A 20,225-nucleotide genomic window follows, 5' to 3' on the forward strand; every position below is an offset into this window, starting at 1 on the left:
CTATTATAACAGACACCGTTTACACCGGATGGGTCGGGCTGCTGACCCTAGTTGCCTGAGGTGTGGTCATGTCGAGGGCGACTTCTATCACACCATCTGGGAATGTGGGGTCCTCCAAAGTTACTAGGCTAGAATACTGAGAGAACTTGGAGAAATACTCGAAGTGGCCATACCGCTGGAGCCTTAACTAATCCTATTGGGGATAACGAACGAGGTAGACCTGACTCGACCTGATCTAATTTTTTTTACATTAGCATTAGTGGTGGCCAAGAGGGATGTGGCGAAGGAATGGGGAGCCCAAAATCCACCGAGGGTTGCGGACTGGAGGAAGGGTATGGACATAGATATGGCGGTTGAAAGAGTTACTTATAAAGCGAGAGGCTGCCCGAAGAAGTTCCGTAGAGTGTGGGGGAAATGGAGATGCTTCTATGGCCTGGATGGGGGGCTTTGAAGGAGTAGGGTGGGCTCCACGGGATGTTTTACTGTACACAGTAAGGACCCGGGGGCAGCAACTTACCGAGATGGAGGGTGGGATTTTCAATATAGATGCATTGCTTTGTTTAGTGGTATGCGGGGGTAGGTGGGAGGCGGGTGGAGGGAGAGTAGGAGGTGATGACTATTCGGATGTGACATGCTTGTTATGTTTTTGTTTTCCTTTTGGTTTGGAAATGCAAATAAAAAAAATTAAAATAAAAAAATAGTGCTAGGGGAACTATGGTAAAAAGTGTAATGTAATAACTTATTTCTCATGATTCATTATTTGGGCGTAATGTAGAAAATACCTGTATGTATTTGATGAATACTTACAGGATGTTATTAAATTATACTGCTATCAATAAATAGTTACACAGAGTAAAAAAAAAAAGAAATGATTAGATTTGTCATAACTGAATGTATATATACAATTGTTTAAAAAAAAACTACTTTTTTGTAGTCTGTGGGTCAACGATGTTTCACCATTTTTGGATGTATTACCTACACATTAATTAATTGATAGGGGGAGGTTCGTTGTTATTGTTCTTTGATTTTCCCTGCCCTCCTCTCCCTGTATTTTGACTTTCAGGGACCCTCTTCTGTTTTTTGGTCCCAGTCCGACCCTATCCACTATCAGCCCGCTCTTATTTACCTTCATTTATTTCTCTCCTATCCGATAGTGCCCGCTGCCTCTGCTGACAGGCAGCATGGCGCAGCCCTACTTCCGGTTACGCTATCCCCGGTGCTCGCGGACGGGCCTCCCTCTCTCTGGACCTCAGCGGCAACACCTTGGCGACGGTTACCTAGAGCCCCTCCCTCCCCCCCCCAGTATCCCCAGGAGGGCGCAATTCAGTGCTGACAGCAAGTAGGTTTTGAGGCTGGAAGGCCAGCGACATGTTCTCCCGCCAGAGCAAAGGTAAATACACACCACGGCAATTAAAGCGAGCGCTTGAAAAACACCACACTTTTCCCGAGAGAATTCCTGCCTTGGGTTTACCCTTCAGCGCGAAAATCTGACATAATTCCTTCCACCGCCTGCCTCCATGTCAGTAATTCGGAGACGATGTTGCTGCTGTAGTGTTTAGTTATAAATCCGTTTTTGGGGCACTGGACAGTGTAGCCACCCCAGCAGACAACGGTGTGTTGTGTTAACCACCCTAGATTCCTGCTTTAAATCTCGCCTTCAATGCCCGTACTTTCTAAGAGCCATGCCTGCTGTTTGTCTTGTGTCCCCTGCATGAAATACCTGCATTTTTAGGTTTCGCCCTGGCGTTGCAACTGCGTAGCAGTTGCTCCGCCCAGGGCGAAATCTCATGATCCTACATATGGGGCTTTGGTCCTGCCTCTGTCTCCCATTGGCTAGCTCCATAAATGGAGGCTAGCCATTGGGAGACAGAGGCTGTCAATCACGCTTTCCCGTGAAAACGCGATTCGGGGGCGTTTCTCGGTCTTTTTTTAAGTCCCGCCCCTTTGTCCTGGGCCGCGCTGTCATTGGCTGCCGGCCGGGACACCCCCGTGACGTCATTCCCCGGGCCGCGCTGTGATTGGCTGCCGGCCCGGGACCTGACTTGTTTACCTATGCCACCCCAACAACTTTAGCGGCAACACCAGGAGACTTCAAGTAATTATTGGCAATGTTTTCAAGCACCTAAAAGCATCATGAGAGCAGATGCAGAATATTTATGGGGCAATGGTTCATATACCCCGGGAAGATGGCATTCCAAAGTGCCCCAAAGGAAGACCGACATCCGGTAGAAGTAATGCTAATCGTCCCAAAAATTCCAAAATGGTAAAAAAAAAAAAAAAAATTTAAGTGTTTTAAGCTCGCTTTAAATTATTGCAACAAAGTGTCATTGCCTGGTGTTTGACAGTTCAAGAAGGGGCGCACGTACGTCAGAGGCATGGTATCAGTTTTGGCGCTCAATATGCTGCCCGCTAGTGTGCAGCGTGTACTCGTCTGGACCCCAGCTCCTGAGAGCTTCAGCGCGGCCCGGCCCGAATGAAAGACAAACACTGGGCTGATTAAATTAGCTGATTTTCCCTCATTAGCCAGACAGTTCATTATCGAGCTGGGTGCCTCCGTGTTTGGTTCCTATGAAAACAAGGGCCGAAGTTAATAAAGCTGCTGTCTTCGGGGGCAGAGGAGGGGGTGGCCGATGGAGCCGTCCCCGAGGGTGACTGATTTGACCCTACTGTGTGGATGGGTGCCCTCGAGAGCAGCATCTCTGTCGGGTTAATACAAGCGGCGGCCGGGTTCTCCCTGCATTACTCATTTACAGTGGCTGTGGGGAGCAAGAGCCCGCCGCCGGGCGACTGATATCATGGGAACAGGCGAACAGCCCGAGACCCTAGAGGGGAGGTCCAGCTCCGTCTTCAGTCTCTTGCGGTGACGTCTTGTGGATTTGTGCGTTTCATAGAGGCCATTAACGCAATTCCTGGCCAGTTCGACTCTTCACGCAAACCATTTCTCCTCACTTCTGACTGTTTAAATAGTGTTTTTTAATTTAAAAGCCAACGCCAGAACACATTGCGCCACCCCCTTTTATTTTCAAAACCGAAGCTCTACATATCAGTATATGTTTTATCTATTTTTATATCTAACTAAAAGTCGGGAACACTCCAGCACAGGTCAGCCTCCGAGAGGGGGAAGGCAACGGGACATCTGATGAAAGCCCGTCTGCCCCATCTGAAGTCCTTGCACCCGTCCACCGCCCTGGTGAGAAGCTGAGTCCGGCAGTCCTTGCACCCGTCCTCCGCCGTGGTGAGATGCGGAGACCGGCAGTTCTTGCACCCGTCCCCCGCCGTGGTGAGATGCGGAGACCGGCAGTCCTTGCACCCGTCCACCGCCCTGGTGAGATGCGGAGACCAGCAGTCCTTGCACCCGTCCACCGCCCTGGTGAGAAGCTGAGTCCGGCAGTCCTGCACCCATCCTCCGCCGTGGTGAGATGCGGAGACCGGCAGTCCTTGCACCCGTCCCCCGCTCTGGTGAGATGCGGAGTTCGGCAGTCCTTGCACCCGTTCTACGTCCTGGTGAGATGCGGAGTCCGGCAGTCCTTCCACCTGTCTGCCGGCAGTCCTTCCACCCGGGAGCAGCTTTCACTTAAGAGCATGGCCGAAAACAGGGAACCAATGGGCACACATGCCAACATTTCAGAGGAGGTAAGGGGAAGATAAAAAACAAAAAACAGAATTGTGAGAATGCATCTGTGTGTGTGCGCCTGTGTGTGTTTGCCTGTGTGTTTGTGTAGGTGTGTGTGTGTGTGTGTGCGCATCCGTGTGTGTGTGTTTGCCTGTGTATTGGAAAGCATTTGTGTGTGTCTTGTTGTAGGTGTAATGTTACTTATTGCATTCTATATCTGGAGGCAATGACGGAAGTAGCAAAATACCAGTGGGGGGGGCTCTATGCGCATATATTTTTAAGCCACGCCCCTATTTGCATCTGTCCCAGTTGTTTCATTCCATGTAAAGCTCTGCTGGCTCCCCCAGATCCGCCTCGAATTCAGATATTTCCGCTGAAGTACACTGCTCTCCTCATTCAGGCAGCGCTGTAGTGTCACATGCAAGAGCATGAGGGGGGTTTGGAAGGAATCTGAAATAGTAGGGACTGCTGTCATTAGTAACTGAAAATGAATGGTTTTTTTGGTGTCCCTTTTGCGGTAGTCAGACTACAACAAACACTGGTCCACTCTTTCCGTTAAGTCTTTGCTGCTGCTGTGAAATGCTGTTTTCAGCCCCTTGGAGCTCTGACACTACTTCCTGCCAGAGCCTCTGATTGGCCAGTTTTGTTGTAGAACATTATGCTCTTGTCTTAAATGTGAACACTCCGGGAGTTTGAAATTAACTCTTTCTCCCAGCCTCGCAGACGGAAACATGTATGTGTCTGTGTGTGCATATGTGTCTCTGTGTGTGCGTGCTTCTGTGTGTGCACATCTGTGTATGTGTGTGTGCCTGTGTATGTGTGTGCATCTGCGTATGTGTGTGTGCCTGTGTATGTGTGTGTATCTGTGTATGTGTGTGCCTGTGTATGTGCATGACTGGGCGTGTGTGTGCATCTGCATGTGTGCGTACCTGGGCGTATGTGCACATCTGTGTGTGTGGGGGTGCGTGCGTGGTTGTGTGTGTGTGTGTATCTGCGTGTGTGTGCTTTCCTGGGCGTATGTGAGAATCTGTGTGTGTGTGCATCTGTGTGTGTGTGCATCTGTGTGTGTGTGTGTGTGTGTGCCTGGGTGTGTGCACATCTGTGTATGTGTGTGCGCCTGTGTATGTGTGCGCCTGTGTATGCCTGGGCGTGTGTGCGCCTGTGTGTGTTTGCCTGTGTGTTTGTGTAGGTGTGTGTGTGTGCGCATCCGTGTGTGTGTGTGTTTGCCTGTGTATTGGAAAGCATTTGTGTGTGTACGTGCCTGTGTGCATGGGTGTGTGCGTGTCCAGGGCAATGCAATCTGTCCCTTCTGCCAAGATTAACATACACATGAATGTTATGTTGTACCACATGTGCCGTTGTCAGAATGAAGTGACTGCTGATGTGACACGGGGCTCTGATCAGGTCTTTCCCGCCAGCCTGAAGTCTGCTTTCAGTCAGGCGGAGCTCAGTGTCCTGGTCCCTGCAAGGGGCGAGCCTGAGCGCTGACATTTTTGTTATTTGTTATTTCAAATGTGGCTATCTTTGTCAAAGTATTCAGAGGGGTCACAAAGAATAAGGCCTCGGCGTACAAACGTACAGCCGTAACGTACCCAAGCTCGAAGATTCCTTTTCTGCTCCCGTCCCTTACACTACGACTGCCTACCCCTTCACTGTCTCCCCGCCTAGCCTCTTCGCTCTTCCTTTCTATCCTATCCTTCCCACTCTCTCCTCTCCCTTCCCTCTTGAAACCCCATAAAATGCTGCAGTTTACTTTGTTTGGGTTACTGCAGTGCAATGTCTTTTCTTTACTTATTATGATGATGTGTGTCTGTGATATGGTCATGGTGGTGACTAATGCATGTGGTAGTTACGTGCCAGTGTGACGTGTTTGTGATGACATTTGTGGCAATATTTTGTATGGGTTATGCTATGTTCTGCCGTGACTTGTGCATGTAATGATGTACATCTTGGTCAAGTGCATTTTAAAGTATGCGTTTATGTGTATGTAATTGAGTATGTGGCTCCTGGCTGTGAATTATGTATTTGGTGATGTATGTGGTACTAGTGTGTGTATATGATGACGTACATTGAAGGAGGCAAGAGTCAACATAGCATTTCTGCTCAGCACTTATTATTCTAAGCACAAGCCTTTAGTGGCATACAATACTTTATTTGTTAACAAGGTTTTCCATTTCCGGACTCAATATTTGGTGTATATTTATGGTTTCAGTACATTGAAATCTAGCCCACTACTAACCACATACTTCCAATACCACAGCTGTCCGGCTGGTTTGCACTGCTCACCAGATATTGGCCTTGATCATAATATTATAATGTGGCCTGTGTATTAACTAATTAAACATTTTACTTAAACACTTCTGCATTTAGACTGCGTTTACATAAACAATGTCAGCCTGTCATTTATTTTATGGGTTCTGATGTTTTCCTGACTTAGCAAATTTGGTTGCAATGCTTCTTACTCTCCTGTTTGTGGATTGGGTATTCCCTCCATGATCACGCCCATCGTTGCCAGATCTCTGATTTATTCTTATCAAGTAGAGCTGCTTCCCTGCCCCCTCGGTTTTGTGTGTGCCTCTGTTGCCTGCTTGCAACCCGGTTTTGTGTGTGCCTCTGTTGCCTGCTTGCGACACGGTTTTGTGTGTGGCTCTGTTGCCTGATTGTGACCCGGTTTTGTGTGTGCCTCTGTTGCCTGCTTGCGACCCGGTTTTGTGTGTGCCTCTGTTGCCTGCTTGTGACCCAGTTTTGTGTGTGCCTCTGTTGCCTGCTTGTGACCCGGTTTTGTGTGTGCCTCTGTTCCCTTCTTGTGATCCAGTTTTGTGTGTGTGTGGGTGCAAATGCAATAGGTGTCGCATTTGCGAGAGATTAGGCTATTGGCTTTGTAAATGACAATGCCATTTATTTAGGTTTTCAAAGCCAACACATAAATAAAAATGTTGTCATTTACAATGCCAATAGCTTTAACTTTTCCAAAGGCGAAACCGTTGCATTGTAAATGCTTGTTTTTAATTAGAGGTGAGGGATACATTTACAAGGAAAGCCGAGCCAGAGCTAAGACACGGGTCTGGCTCGGATTTTAGAGCCTGTGCACGAGCCGAGCCCTAAAAATTTTTGCTCTGTAAATCACACAACAAACATCGGGTAAAATATGATGCAGTTGCTTTAATATTTAAAAAAGTATATTACTTTAACATGCAATGCTTTGACATTAGTACGTCACATTATAGCACTGTACTGAGCAGTATGTATTAAAAGTAATGAGAAAAGAAGAGTTTTGATGAAATTAAATATTTGCCTAAGAATACACAGTTTAAGTGGTGAAGCCACGATTTATCCTAGTTTTCTGGTTTCACTTTAATACAAATCAGCCAGGAAATGGAGATCTTTTTGTCTTTCCTTATGTTAAGGCTTTGTTTTTACTTCCTTGTGCAATTTTTATATAGCATGAACTCGACCCAAAGGCCAAATGGAGCTCTTTACATGAGCACCAGTTACATTACACAAGGTCACATTCATCACTTATAGGCACAGGGAGATCAAGTGATTTGCCCAGAATCACTGGATTTTCAGCCAACACTGACTCAAACCTAGTTCCCTAGTTACAAAGTCAGAAGCACTGGCCGTAACGCCACATCCTGGGTAGAGGGAGGGAGGCAGACTTAAAAGCTGAGCTTGCCATGGGCTCAAGATTCCACTTGGACCGCGAGCTAAAACAGGCTTCAGGCTTGAGCTTCCAGCAGCTTACCCACTTTTAATTGTTATCATTGCTTGCACCCATATGTCAAAATGCATAGTATTTTAGTAGTCACTATACAGACAATAGTCATACGAGATCTTACAGCATCAGTGCCTCTACTTCACCCTCTCACCCCAAGTGCTTAATTTGAGCCAGTGTTTCCTATGCCTCACCGACTTAATTGTTAACACAAGCATTTAGCACAGCCTGCCACATAGTGGCGCGGTTTGTCTAATCTAGAGATTAGCATAACAGTTGCATATTAGTTCAACATACATTAAAAATGATTAATTCCTGCCACCCAAACTGTTCTTATAGTTTTGGGGCCTGGAATAATCTGAATTGTCACACTTGCAGGAGTGTGAGGGATTGTAGTTGTGTTAGTAGTGTCACTGGCAGCACCAGTAGGGGGCAATGGGTGGTGCAAACTGCAGAGGGCTCCTAACGAGAATTTTTTTTTTTTTTTTTACAAAATTTCACACTGCTTCAGTTTACAAGACTTGACCTCAGCCCATCAAGCTTGCTTTTTGGTGCATTTATTTAATTAATGTAAGTCTTTGATTTAGTTATTTTTCTGTTGTATAAAATAGTGTTAGCATGTTGCATGCGAGTAGGAGTGACCAACAGAGATCCAGGAGGGCCAGTTTTCGGGTTATATCTGTAGCATCTTACATGGATAGCCTGAATATCTGGTATGGACCTAGCGCTACCTTGACCTACGTTGGACACCTCTGCTAGGGAAACGCCCCAGGGCCCATGACCACCACGAATGTTCAAAGTGTGTCACCTTATGTCCACTTCATGGCCTGTGCACCGATTTTTGCAGTACTGTGAACCGTTCTTCCGATCGGTATGGGCATCAGTAAGACTCTGCTGTAAGGAGGTAGGCTAACAGGAACAGGATGGCATCGCTAGAAGAGTGTTCCTAGAGGGACAGACCAGGGAAGCACATTGTTTCAAGGATGGGAGCTGGACTATTGTAGAGAAGGGTCTGCAGACATTCAGCTGTCTATTCCAGGTACTCTAATCTTCTGTAGGGCATATACACAACCCCTTCAGGACAAATATACCCTTAATGATGATCCATTGGCATCCACCCACTAACTCAAACACTACACAACACATTCCCTGAGTAGCACCCACTTCAAACAATCACAAGTACAAGTTCAGCCAATAGTGAAAGCACAGACACACACAGCTGAGAAGATTCCCATCTACACGGAAATCTCTCCAGAGCACTTCCCCATATATTTATAAACCCGGAGAAAGGAGTGATGGTGAGGTGCTTCTAGTACAGTGTGGAAACACCTCTGCAGACGCTAGTTCCGCAATCATTTGCATCAACATAGATACACCTTTAAAAGAAGGGAGCAATCCCTGCTGATGATGCAAATGCTTCCTACTTTGGCTTGGTTTGTTCTGCTTTTATGTAATTTGTACATAAGAGTACAGGGGCTGTGGAGGAGTGCAAAAAGAACAATTGATGGACAGAATGCATAATGTCATACATTCAGCCCAGTACGGAGATTTGGGCCTAAATCCATCGTTTTTTGCTCCCCATGCCATTCCAGTTTGAACTCAGCCATATGCAAATCAGTCTTGACCCTGTGCCCAATGGGAACAGTCCAACCCGAACTGCCAGGCCAGGTCCTCCCTGGACCGGAAACAAGCATCCTGGGACTGGTTTCGAGGTTTCACCCATTATCAGCCAGTATAGCTTGACTCCAGTGGCATGGAGAGCACAAGACCCACCTCCTGGCATACCCATTCCAATCGGGATATCAAATGCAAAAAGAACAATTGATGGACAGAATGCAGAACAATGTCATATATTCACCCCAGTACACAGATGTGGGCCTAAATCCATCGCTTTTTTCGTCCCATGCCATTCCACTTGGTACCCGTATGCAAATCAGGCACTTAAAGACCAGACAGTGGTGAAAGAACATCATCCAGACATGCAGGAAGGCGTACAAGTGTGATCCCCAGGCATGCAGGAAGGCCAACAAGTGTAATCCCCCAGGCAAAAAGGAAGGCCTACAAGGGTTAACCTCTAACTCTCAGGAAGTGCAATTTCTGATAGGCAGGATGGCCTACAAGTGTGACCCCCAGACATGCTGGGAGGCCTGCAAGTGTGACCCCCAGACATGCTGGGAGGCCGGCGAATGTGTGATCCCCAGATACGCTGGGAGGCCTGCAAGTGTGATCCCCAGATACGCTGGAAGGCCTGCAAGTGTGATCCTCAGACACGCTGGGAGGCATGCAAGTGTGATCCTCAGACACGCTGGGAGGCATGCAAGTGTGATCCCCAGACACGCTGGAAGGCCAGCAAGTGTGATCCCCAGACACGCTGGGATGCCTCCTAGATACGCTGGGAGGCCTGCAAGTGTGATCCTCAGACACGCTTTGAGGCCTGCAAGTGTGATCCCCAGATACGCTGGGAGGCCTGCAAGTGTGATCCCCAGATACGCTGGGAGGCCTGCAAGTGTGATCCCCAGATACGCTGGGAGGCCTGCAAGCGTGTTCCCCAGACACGCTTGGAGGCCTGCAAGTGATCCCCAGACACGCTGGAAGGCCTGCAAGTGTGATCTCCAGACACGCTGGGAGGCCTGCAAGTGTGGGAGGCCTACAAGTGTGATCCCCAGACATGCTGGGAGGCCTGCAAGTGTGATCCCCAGACACGCTGGGAGGCCTGCAAGTGTGATCCCCAGACACGCTGGGAGGCATGCGAGTGTGATCCCCAGACACACTGGGAGGCATGCTAGTGTGATCCCTAAAAACGCTGGAAGGCCTGCAAATGTGATCCCCAGACCCGCTGGGAGGCCTGCAAGTGTGATCCCCAGACACGCTACGTGGCCTGCAAGTGTGATCGCCAGACACGCTGGGAGGCCTGCATGTGTGATCCCCAGACACGCTGGGAGGCCTGAAAGTGTGATCCCCAGACACGCTGGGAGGCATGCAAGTGTGATCCCCAGAAACGCTGGAAGGCCTGCAAGTGTGATCCCTAGACACGCTGGGTGGCCTGCAAGTGTGATCCCCAGACACGTTGGGAGGCCTGCAAGTGTGATCCCCAGACATGCTAGGAGGCCTGCAGGTGTGATCCCCAGACATGCTAGGAGGCCTGCAAGTGTGATCTCCAGACACGCTAGGAGGCATGCCAGTGTGATCCCCAGACACGTTGGGAGGCCTGCAAGTGTGATCCCCAGACATACTAGGAGGCCTGCAGGTGTGATCCCCAGACATGCTAGGAGGCCTGCAAGTGTGATCTCCAGACACGCTAGAAGGCCTGTAAGTGTGATTCCCAGACACGATGGGAGGCCTGCAAGTGTGATCCCCGATATGCTGGAAGGCCTGCAACTGTGATCCCCAGACACGCTGGGAGGCCTGCAAGTGTGATCCCAGATACGCTGGGAGGTCTGCAAGCGTGATCCCCAGACACGCAGGGAGCCCTGCAAGTGTGATCCCCATACACGCTGGGAGGCCTGCAAGTGTGATCCTCAGACACGCTGGGTAGCCAGCAAATGTGATCCCCAGACACGTTGGGAGGTCTGCAAGTGTGAGCCCCCCAACTCTCAGGAAGGCCTACAAGAGCGATCCGTAAATACACAATAGGGCTTACCAGTTCAATGACCAGCTATGCAGGAAAGTCTAGAAGTTCATGGTACTAACACACTGGAGAGCATGGAAGAGCAGTCTCCAGACACGGATAAAGGCCTGGAAGAGCAATACTCTGGAACATAATGAGAACTGGCAGTGCAACGCACAAACATGCAAGAAGACCAGAAAAAACACAACTCTCAGTCATGGAGGAAGGTCTTTAACTCCTTCGCTGCGGCTGCGATTTTTCTGCTGTGCGGTAAATAAAAGAACAGGGCGGGGCCGTGACGAACCCCAGCCGTCATCCGCACACACGCCCACCGCGAGGCGTGACGGCTGGGGTTCGTCACCAGCACTGGAGGGGTTAAGAGCATTAGAGCCACTTAAGCTACAGGTATGTGATCGGGCACTTATGGATGCTCTAAAAATAAGAATGCAACAGGTATCTTTTTGGCTAACCAGAAGGCAAGCCATGTGTGTGCAGACCTAGGAGAAAGCTCAGGATGGATTTCCTCCATTAAGCCAGAATGATGCAAGAGCTGGTGAGGGAACTGGCTCTTGAACCACTGGTAGCAGTGCGGTCATCTGATATGGCAGATATGCTGATGGCAAGTGCACTTAAGTGTATGAGTGAAATCTTCCAATAAATTCAGCCAAGTCAATAGCGGGCCTCGGAGGCGGGTGGGCACACTGTTCTCTTGAACGCAAGCCATAGGGCATCCCTTTGTGGCATTCTCCGTGCCCAGTATGAGTGACAGGCAACTATCATCATTCCTGGAGAGAAGGAGCATGACAGCCCAGTACTCCTAGCCGGACAGAAAGAGCAGGACCCAAGAGCTGACAGGCCAGGCACTACACTGTGACAAAAATATTTGGGCAGGTTTCCCTGGCTGTCTGTGATAAGGAGGCAGTCCTCAACAGGCATGAGGCAAAGAATATGGGGAGGAGTTACCAAACCCAGACCCACAGTTGTTTGTTAGGCAGCAAATCGGCTTATGCACAGTGAGTCATAGTAAAAGGCTGTGTAACCCAAGGGCCAGAACTGGGCATAGGAGAGAGCCTGGACTTCTAAGGGACTCCTACCTAGCAGACTGGCCTCTCGGCCACAGGTCTGTACACTTCTCGGGTATAGGTCATTGGCAAAGCCCAATACTTAGGTTGGGCTGATAGGAACGTATGGTAGCAATCTCCACACCTGCATGCAAGATAGTAGTGTTTATGCTCTCCTTACCCAGAGTAATCAGGGAGGTTTAACATGCCTATGCCTGAGAACGACAGGGCACCCAGCCAGCATCTTAGTGTGTTTCTTGGGAGATGGAAGAGGAAAGCTTTCTGGGGTTGAAGCCAGAATGGAGGTACTTAGTCATTTACTCTGGTGGTCCATGTTAGGGACACCTTTCCAGCCCTTGGAAAGGCGTGGGTTCAGGACATGGCCCCCTAGATGATGATGACCAGAGAGAGGCGCTGGCTTCCCCACGTGATGTGGCGATTGCTTCCCAGTACAGCCTCACTCGGCTGCGTTACTTACATAGGGTTTGTGAACCAAGCTACAAAATTCCCTCAGCTCCTTGCCGTGGTTTAAAATCTGTCTGCTCCATTCATCGTTAAGGAAGACATCATCTGACGCAAATGATGTGCTCCTTTTAAGCCCGCTGCAAAATTTATGTAGCATGTCTCCAACGGTTAAAAGTGAATGACGAACACAATATATCTCAAATCCAAGGAGACATCATCAAACAAAGCAACATTTCACCCTATTGTTAGTGACTGTTCTCAATGACTGGATAACGAGAACTGATTTTGTTCATTACTCTGGATGGCCCCTCTAAGAATAGGAGTCCCAGGTAGACAAATCAGTGTGCCAAGAGTACACAGTGCATCAGTGGCGAAAGAGGAATGTGAATTTACAGCTCCTGAATCCAGATTCCAGTCTCATGTACTGTGACGCCAGGGACCAAGAATAATAAATACCCACGATTTAGCAGAGAGTGGACTAGACTTGCATGGGACACCTGTGTCCGGAAAAACATCAAATCTTAGCAGCAAGGAAATAACAGACAAGCACAACTGGCATCACACTGCGATTCGGATTTCACTCCAGATATATTGGTTTCCTCTTGTTTAAGATCACTGTCTTGATTTCACATTAATATTTGGCTTAGCCTTCTTAAAATAACCAAGAATTTAATAACAGCGTCTGTGCAGGGCTGAATCGCCTGTAAACAGTCAGGGAAGCAGAGGAAGTTCACACGCAGGGTGATAGGGGGCAAAGACTCCGTTCCTGAGGAAATAAATCCCTCCCCGCCCGTAAACGCAATGAGTCGCATCTGTACCAAGACACATTCCATTTCTGTGCACACCTCTCTCTTCCTGCACGCTCCGTCGCACATTCTACTGAGGAGAGAACTCAGCATGTTCTTTATCCTACTTGAAAATTAGGACTGCAAATGTTCTTTTTGAAACTATCCAAAATTGGGAACTGTGCCCTTCCCTTTAACATCAGCCTTTCTGTGACTTGACTTGATTCAGTGAATTATGGTGAGCTAACGGAGCGCTCAATGCCTTTTTTTCCAAGGCACATAAACGACCTGATGCCTAAATAATTCCCACATGTGTTGTGCTCGATCCCGAAGCATTAGAATATTTCATAAATTGTTCTTTTGAACGGTCTGTGACGGTTCGGCCCCCAGAGATGTGCCGTATAGCTTTGGGTGGCATGGAAGCATTCGACGGGGAGGGTGGCACAGACACCGAGCCACCACCAGAGCGCAAACTTATCTCCTGTGATTACTCAAACACACTGATATATTGCGTCAGCGTGCTGGCATAACTGCAGCTTCTTTATTCACTTGAATGCTTGAAGATTGCTTGCACCCAATATTTTGGAGTCGATGCACAGCAGGGGGAGCTAATTCCCAAATGGTCCCTGGATGTGGCTTATAGCCTGGATGGAGATGTTCAGACCACAGGATGCCCAACTAAACAAACAAGGAGGTTTGCGGGTACTTGGCATCTCATGACAACATGGGCCTATAACTCGTTGCTTGTAGGTGCCGAAGATCCTGAAAACTCTGTTTTCAACCTGTGGCAGGTATCAGTGAAAAGACGCAGTAGTACCACCCATGCTCCCCTAGTTGAGCAGTAGGCTCAGCAGGAGCAATCTTGGCCGCACTGGAGGGAGAGCCCCAGGGGCATAGCTTAAAGGTGGTCGTTTAGGGTGTAACACCACTTAAATAAATGCATTCTTCACTTGGAAGTTGGGTCTGGAGTCCGGACTGTTATGTCTGTGTTGGTTTTTCTTGTGATTCTGATTTCACTAAGATGTTTTACTGTTGTAATTAAAGAAGTCCTTGAGCCAGGTATATGTAACACGTTGGATTTAATAAAGCTTAGTTCCAAGTTAGGTTTCAAGTAAATAAGTAAAGATGACAAATACACCACCAGGAGCGGCCTCCCTGCCACTCAGCCTGCCTGCCATCAACTGCCACTCCTTACAAGCCAGGCACCCAGGATTATATTATGTCATCAGGCATTCCAAGAGCCACACCAGCTGAGTAGCAGGGAAGTCACCAAAGCTAAGTATAACATATCACCCTTCCTTAGGGAAACAACAGTTCACAAGTGAAGGAAGGAAATGTGAACAACCATCAAAATGTACAATGAAAATTTACAATGCATTGTGAAAAGAAAGCATTTACATTGCATTCTAAAGAGAAAGACATTATCTCCCAAAATAAGCAATGCATTTTCAAACTTCACATAAAACAAGCATAAATGGCACTAGTACACGGGGCACTTACCATCCCACAAACCCACCATCATAGGGCACTTACCACCCTAAAACAAACTGCATGGGGCACTCACCACCCCAAAAACTCATCACCATAGGGCACTCACCACCCTAAAACAAACTGCACAGGGCACTCACCACCCCAAAAACTCACCACCCTAAAACAAACTGCACGGGGCACTCACCACCCCAAAAAAACTCACCACCATAGGGCACTCACCACCCTAAAACAAACTGCACGGGCACTCACCACCCCCAAAACTCACCACCATAGAGCACTCACCACCCTAAAACAAACTGCACGGGGCACTCACCACCCCAAAAACTCACCAGCGTATGGAACTAACCACCCTAAAATACTCTGCACTGGGGCACTTGCTACCCCACAAACTCATCACCATTCCCAAAAGTAAAAGGATACACCACCACCCAATTAACACAACTGACCACCCTGAAACCACCCAGAGATAAACCACCATAGGGCACTGACCACCCTAATTTTGGCACCCACAACAACCCTCTGGATTGTGAAAACAATAAGAAAAGGAAATTCTTGCAGATGCTAAAAAGTTCTTGACCACCGGTGAGCGATCTCTCACCCGATATCTCCTCTCAGGGTTCCACGCCGCGACAGGGAACTCACGTAGTGTAGATTAGACTAATCGACTGAGAACCTGTGGAGAACTGAGGCTGGACACCGCCATTCAACTGCAGTGCCGAAACTTCATTCTGAGAAAACAACTGGACCACAGTCAAAAGATCAATTTTCCTCCTCAACGATATGCCCAACGTCCTTACTCCTCTTGTGGCACTGAAAGTTGCCACCGGGCAAGATTTGCAACGCGGTTCGGAAAGAAAAAACGCCGCAATGAAGGTTGCCAAGAGGGGAAAAGTTCTAAATCCAAAATGTAGGCACGTTTCTTGACGGCGTGCCGGACGGCTCGCAGCGCGCTGCTGCATGCAAGCGTGACTGGGAAGCTGAAAGAGAGGAAGACGTCACAGAGGCTTCCACAAAAGGTCTGCAGGGCTGCATCATCAAGTAAGAGTGCATGCGACATGCGCAACATGCGCCGTAATGTAAACATTTTCAAAGAGAAAAGCAACTGCCAAATGTTTTCCGTTGCAGCATGGGACAGTATTTCAACAGTAACTAAGTTTTGCGTCGCAAACAGGCCCACACACCATGTATATCATGCAGACATCCCACAACAGATCGCCCCCCCCCCTTGTGGCAGCCTCTCTCCACGGTCTCAAAGTGACTGAATTTTCTTCCTTAAACATCGTCAGTCACACTCAATTTTCTTCAATGACCTCAAAAGCAAAATGAGCACAGTCTCCGAGGTCATACTTCGTTAATAGACAACAGCCCAAGCCCTTGCACTCCGCTCTAACTGCCATCCACATCAAAGCAATCCGGAGCTCTTTCACCGTGTGTCCGTCATAGTGGGCACAATTCACAGCCCAACACCCCTTTAACCTCTCCTTACCAGCCAGTTGATAGATAAACAGTGCTTTAAAACTTGCGCTGTTCTCCACGGTCTGATTAAAATCCTCTTAGAAGCAGTAAACCTTGACGGGCTGCTTTACGCTCCACAGAGCTCCTTGTCACCTTGAGGACATGCACGTCTCAAAACGTAGGCAGATTACTCTTACGTCAGCCACAGTCTTCACTCATGAGATATGTGCCAAAGATCACACATCAATTGCTTCAGATCAGAGCAGATAACTCACAAACGCCCATTCTTCAGGCTGTCCGAATGGTATAGGACACTGGTGGGGCATACCAGGCCGGTTTTCTACGTTACACAGTCTATTATTAAATTCTTCTTAGTTCCATACTTTCTTCCTGAAAGCGTAGTTTCTTTAAAATATCTCAGACCCAGACTCTTTCCTTCACGCGTAGGTTCTTTTAAATCTCGCCAAAGTCGCCAAACATGTTGTAATTAAAGAAGTCCTTGAGCCAGGTATATGTAACACGTTGGATTTATTAAAGCTTAGTTCCAAGTTAGGTTTCAAGTAAATAAGTAAAGATGACAAAAACCCCACCAGGAGCGGCCTCCCTGCCACTGAGCCTGCCTGCCATCAACTGCCACTCCACACAAGCCAGGCACCCTGGATTCTATTATGTCATCAGGCATTCCAAAAGCCACACCAGCTGAGTAGCAGGGAAGTCACCAAAGCTAAGTATAACATTTACATTTTTAATTTTTTAGATCTGGAACTTAAATATATTTAGTCTCAGAATTACAAAGATTTTGAGACGGGTTTGCGTCATGTTTGTGACGCAGACCTGATGCAAAATCGTTTTTGGTATTTAGAAAGATACACAAATGTCGATTTGCATGGCTTTGTAAGGAAACGTAAAGAAACTCTGTGCATGGCGCTGCCATGCATTACTTTGCGTCATGTAGGGTTACATGGGTGGTGCATGGGCATAGCTTTGGTCTTTAAGAAATGTTCACTGTCGAGAGTGATCAATATCAAGCCCTTTAATAAAATACTCCTGGTCCCAAATATAGCAATCGCAGTATTAAACATAAGCAGTACACATCCAAAAAGCACACCATCAAGCCACCTTTCATCTTAGGAGAAGCCAATAAGACCAAGCCTCAAGAATAATTGCGTGTGGGTCACTTGACAATCAGATTAGATCAAGGTTTCCCACCACATCCCTTTCTCAACCACCACACCGTTTCACTCCTATCAAAAGAAAGATCTCCATTAATTGGAATTACCACCAACTCTCGATCTGACTACTGAAACAACAAACAAAATGCCAAGTTGGAAAGACACATTTAACTCAAAAACACTGAACTCTAAAACATCTATGAACATGCTTTATTCCTGCCTTCAAGACCCTCTTCTTGTCCCACAAAGATGTTCCTTCTGTTGAGCGAACCAAATACTACAACTGAGAAGGTAAACATTGCTTTTTCCCTAATAAATACTACCAGTGAATTGAGATTTTCCGGGTGGCCCATCTCTGATGTGAACATTCCACGTTTCACGTCCCAGAAGATTACAGTAGCTAATGGCCCCAGTGTTGGGTTTCCCTAGTTAATAATCCTACTATTAAATCATAACAAAGAAATCTAAAAATTGAGGAAGTAGGAGACCAAAAAACATAAAACTGCTGCACACACCATCAGTGTAAAGGCACCAATTAATCACGTCTCTTGCGAAAAATAGCAAAATGAACTTGTGGGAAAATAAGTTGTAAGGTGAGTGTCGGATCGCGGTCGAGAAAACCAAAACAAAGAGTTGTTTAAGTTCAGAGTTTTTTTAAGTTCACAGATAAATAGTAGTTATTAATACCGTTTCCATGGTGCACAATGGATGTGTCTGAGTGTGGCAGGACATATTGTATTGAGTGTGCTATAACCCACTGTGAGGCGACGATCCACAGACCCCTACCAGGAGGGCGCCCTCCCCCTCGTGTACCTTGTTCGGCACCCCCGGGACTGTCTTCATGTCACGAAAACGCCGCAACCAAGGCAGGAAGCCGAACACCAGCCATCACCAACGAAACCCCGCCCTTCTCTCTCCCACAGGAGCCAACCAGAATGACAGGGCCAGAGGAACCTTATCACGATGACCCCGGAAGTCCCGCCCCAAAGGCAGAGCCAGCACAGGATAAAAACAGGGATTCAACACAACACGTCGTCGGAGTTTCGTGGCAGGACCCTCTGGCTGGAGACGGAGAAGGAGAGCAGACGTGCGAGGACGAAGTGTGGACCGAGGAGTGGTGGAGTCCCTTGGAGGTGGCTGGAGAGCGGCCGTAACTCGGAGGAGAGTTACGGCGGACCGCGTGAGTGCCTTTTTCCTCCTTTATCCCTACTCATTAGGAGTCCGTGTTAAAGTCCCTGTACATATTCCCTCTCTCCATAGTCTCACCGCCCCTGCACTGTATTATAAGTGTACAGCACTTCACTCGCAGACCCCTTCCGTTCCTCTCACGACCCACCCCAGCACCCTCTCTATTTTCCCGACCTGTATTCCGTCCTCCCGGTACCTTCCTTCCCGCACTGTCGCTTTCCGCCCCCTTCCTGCACTACCCGGGTGTCGGTAAACAGTTGAGTCTCGGTACTTGCTGGATAGGACTAACGGTCCCTTGTTTTTTCTCTCTTCCGGTCCTCCTGGGAGCCTCCCCGTCACCGGAACCTTCCCCGGACCATCGGTGGACGCCGAGTAGCAGAGAAGCACCGACCCAGAGTCCATCGCCTGGAGCCACACCTTCCGCCTCTTGGAACTATCTGTACTGTGCAACCGTAATAAAAGCCAACTATTGCCCACTACATACGGCCTCCTCGCCTGCTTTTCCGGCCCGCTACACCCACTCCACCACACCTGGTGTCAGAAGTGGGATTTGCTGGAGGTATGGAGGCCGTAGTGAAGAAAATGGTGGAATCCCAAGAACAATTCGGGAAACTCATGGAGCAGTTCCTGAAGACTGCCGAAGACGACAGAGGACAGCTCCATGATGTCCTGAAGGGTCAGGGGGTGACCCATGAACAGACCATGACAAAGTTAACTGACGCTCTGGGCCAACAAAGACCGATGACCTCTCTCCCCTCTGTGGTTCTTCAAAAGTATGTCCCCGGAGAGGATCCGGACTACTTTTTCACAAACTTCGAGAGGATCGCCCAAGCCGCTAATTGGCCTGATGATCGTTGGGGACAGTATCTGGGTCCGCTCCTCACCGGTGACCTCCAAGCCGCCTACCAACAGGCCAACATCCAGGGTAATACACCCTATGCAGACATTAAAAGGTGTATATTAGAACGCCTTGGCATTGATGACGATACCTACAGGGTGAAACTACGCCAGGCCAGGGAAAAACCCCAAGAGAACCCCAGAGCTCTCTCCTTCCGGATCCGGGATCTCGCAAACCGGGGGTTGCGCCCCGAAACCTCCACCAAGGACAATATTCTAGAGAAAATCTATCTGGAACAATTCCTTAACCCCTTGCATCCGGCCACCCAGCGCTGGCTGATGCAGCACTCCAGACTCACGCTAGAGACAGCCATAGAGATAGCGTCTGCCTACAGCCGGGCACAGGAACTCCAACGGGGTAAGGACGACCACCCGCACAAGCCCTTGCCAGCTGCAACTACTCGCCCGATCCGTCCTCCCCAGGGACGCCGACCTGAACCCACGCCCCTCTTTCCTTCTCCGGTAGTGTTCCGAACCCCCACTCCTGGACCCCAGTGCTATTCCTGTGGAGGGTTCGGACACATCGCCCGGATGTGCCCGCAGAAAGAGGAGCCGATGGAGGTCGGCTTTGTCAGAAACTATCTGTGTACCCCTCCTGGTTATACACCGCCGCCGTTCTACTGTCCAGTATCCATCAACGGACAGCCACTGAGGGCCCTCGCCGATACCGGATGTCGGCAGAGTGTTCTTCGACCACAAGACCTCGCACAACCCCTCAGCAATCCCACGGGGGTGGTAGCCATCCAGTGTGTACATGGGGACACCAAACAATACCC

The 20,225-nt window shown here is 48.5% G+C and overlaps 1 protein-coding gene across 2 annotated transcripts in view; it reads right to left on the reverse strand.

The window, feature by feature from the left end:
- B4GALNT3 (beta-1,4-N-acetyl-galactosaminyltransferase 3) overlaps nucleotides 1-20,225 on the reverse strand; it is a 751,466-nt gene that overhangs the window by 510,789 nt on the left and 220,452 nt on the right. The window contains exon 1 of one of the 2 annotated variants that reach the window (XM_078673706.1): nucleotides 16,224-16,348. The exons of the other annotated variant lie outside the window; for it this stretch is intronic. The gene's annotated coding sequence lies outside the window, so the exon portion shown is untranslated. Of the gene's footprint in view, nucleotides 1-16,223; nucleotides 16,349-20,225 lie in introns of those variants that run through there. 2 annotated transcript variants of the gene reach the window in all.

The sequence above is a fragment of the Lissotriton helveticus genome, chromosome 1_1 (assembly GCF_964261635.1).
Source record: "Lissotriton helveticus chromosome 1_1, aLisHel1.1, whole genome shotgun sequence".
Taxonomy (NCBI): Eukaryota; Metazoa; Chordata; class Amphibia; order Caudata; family Salamandridae; genus Lissotriton; species Lissotriton helveticus.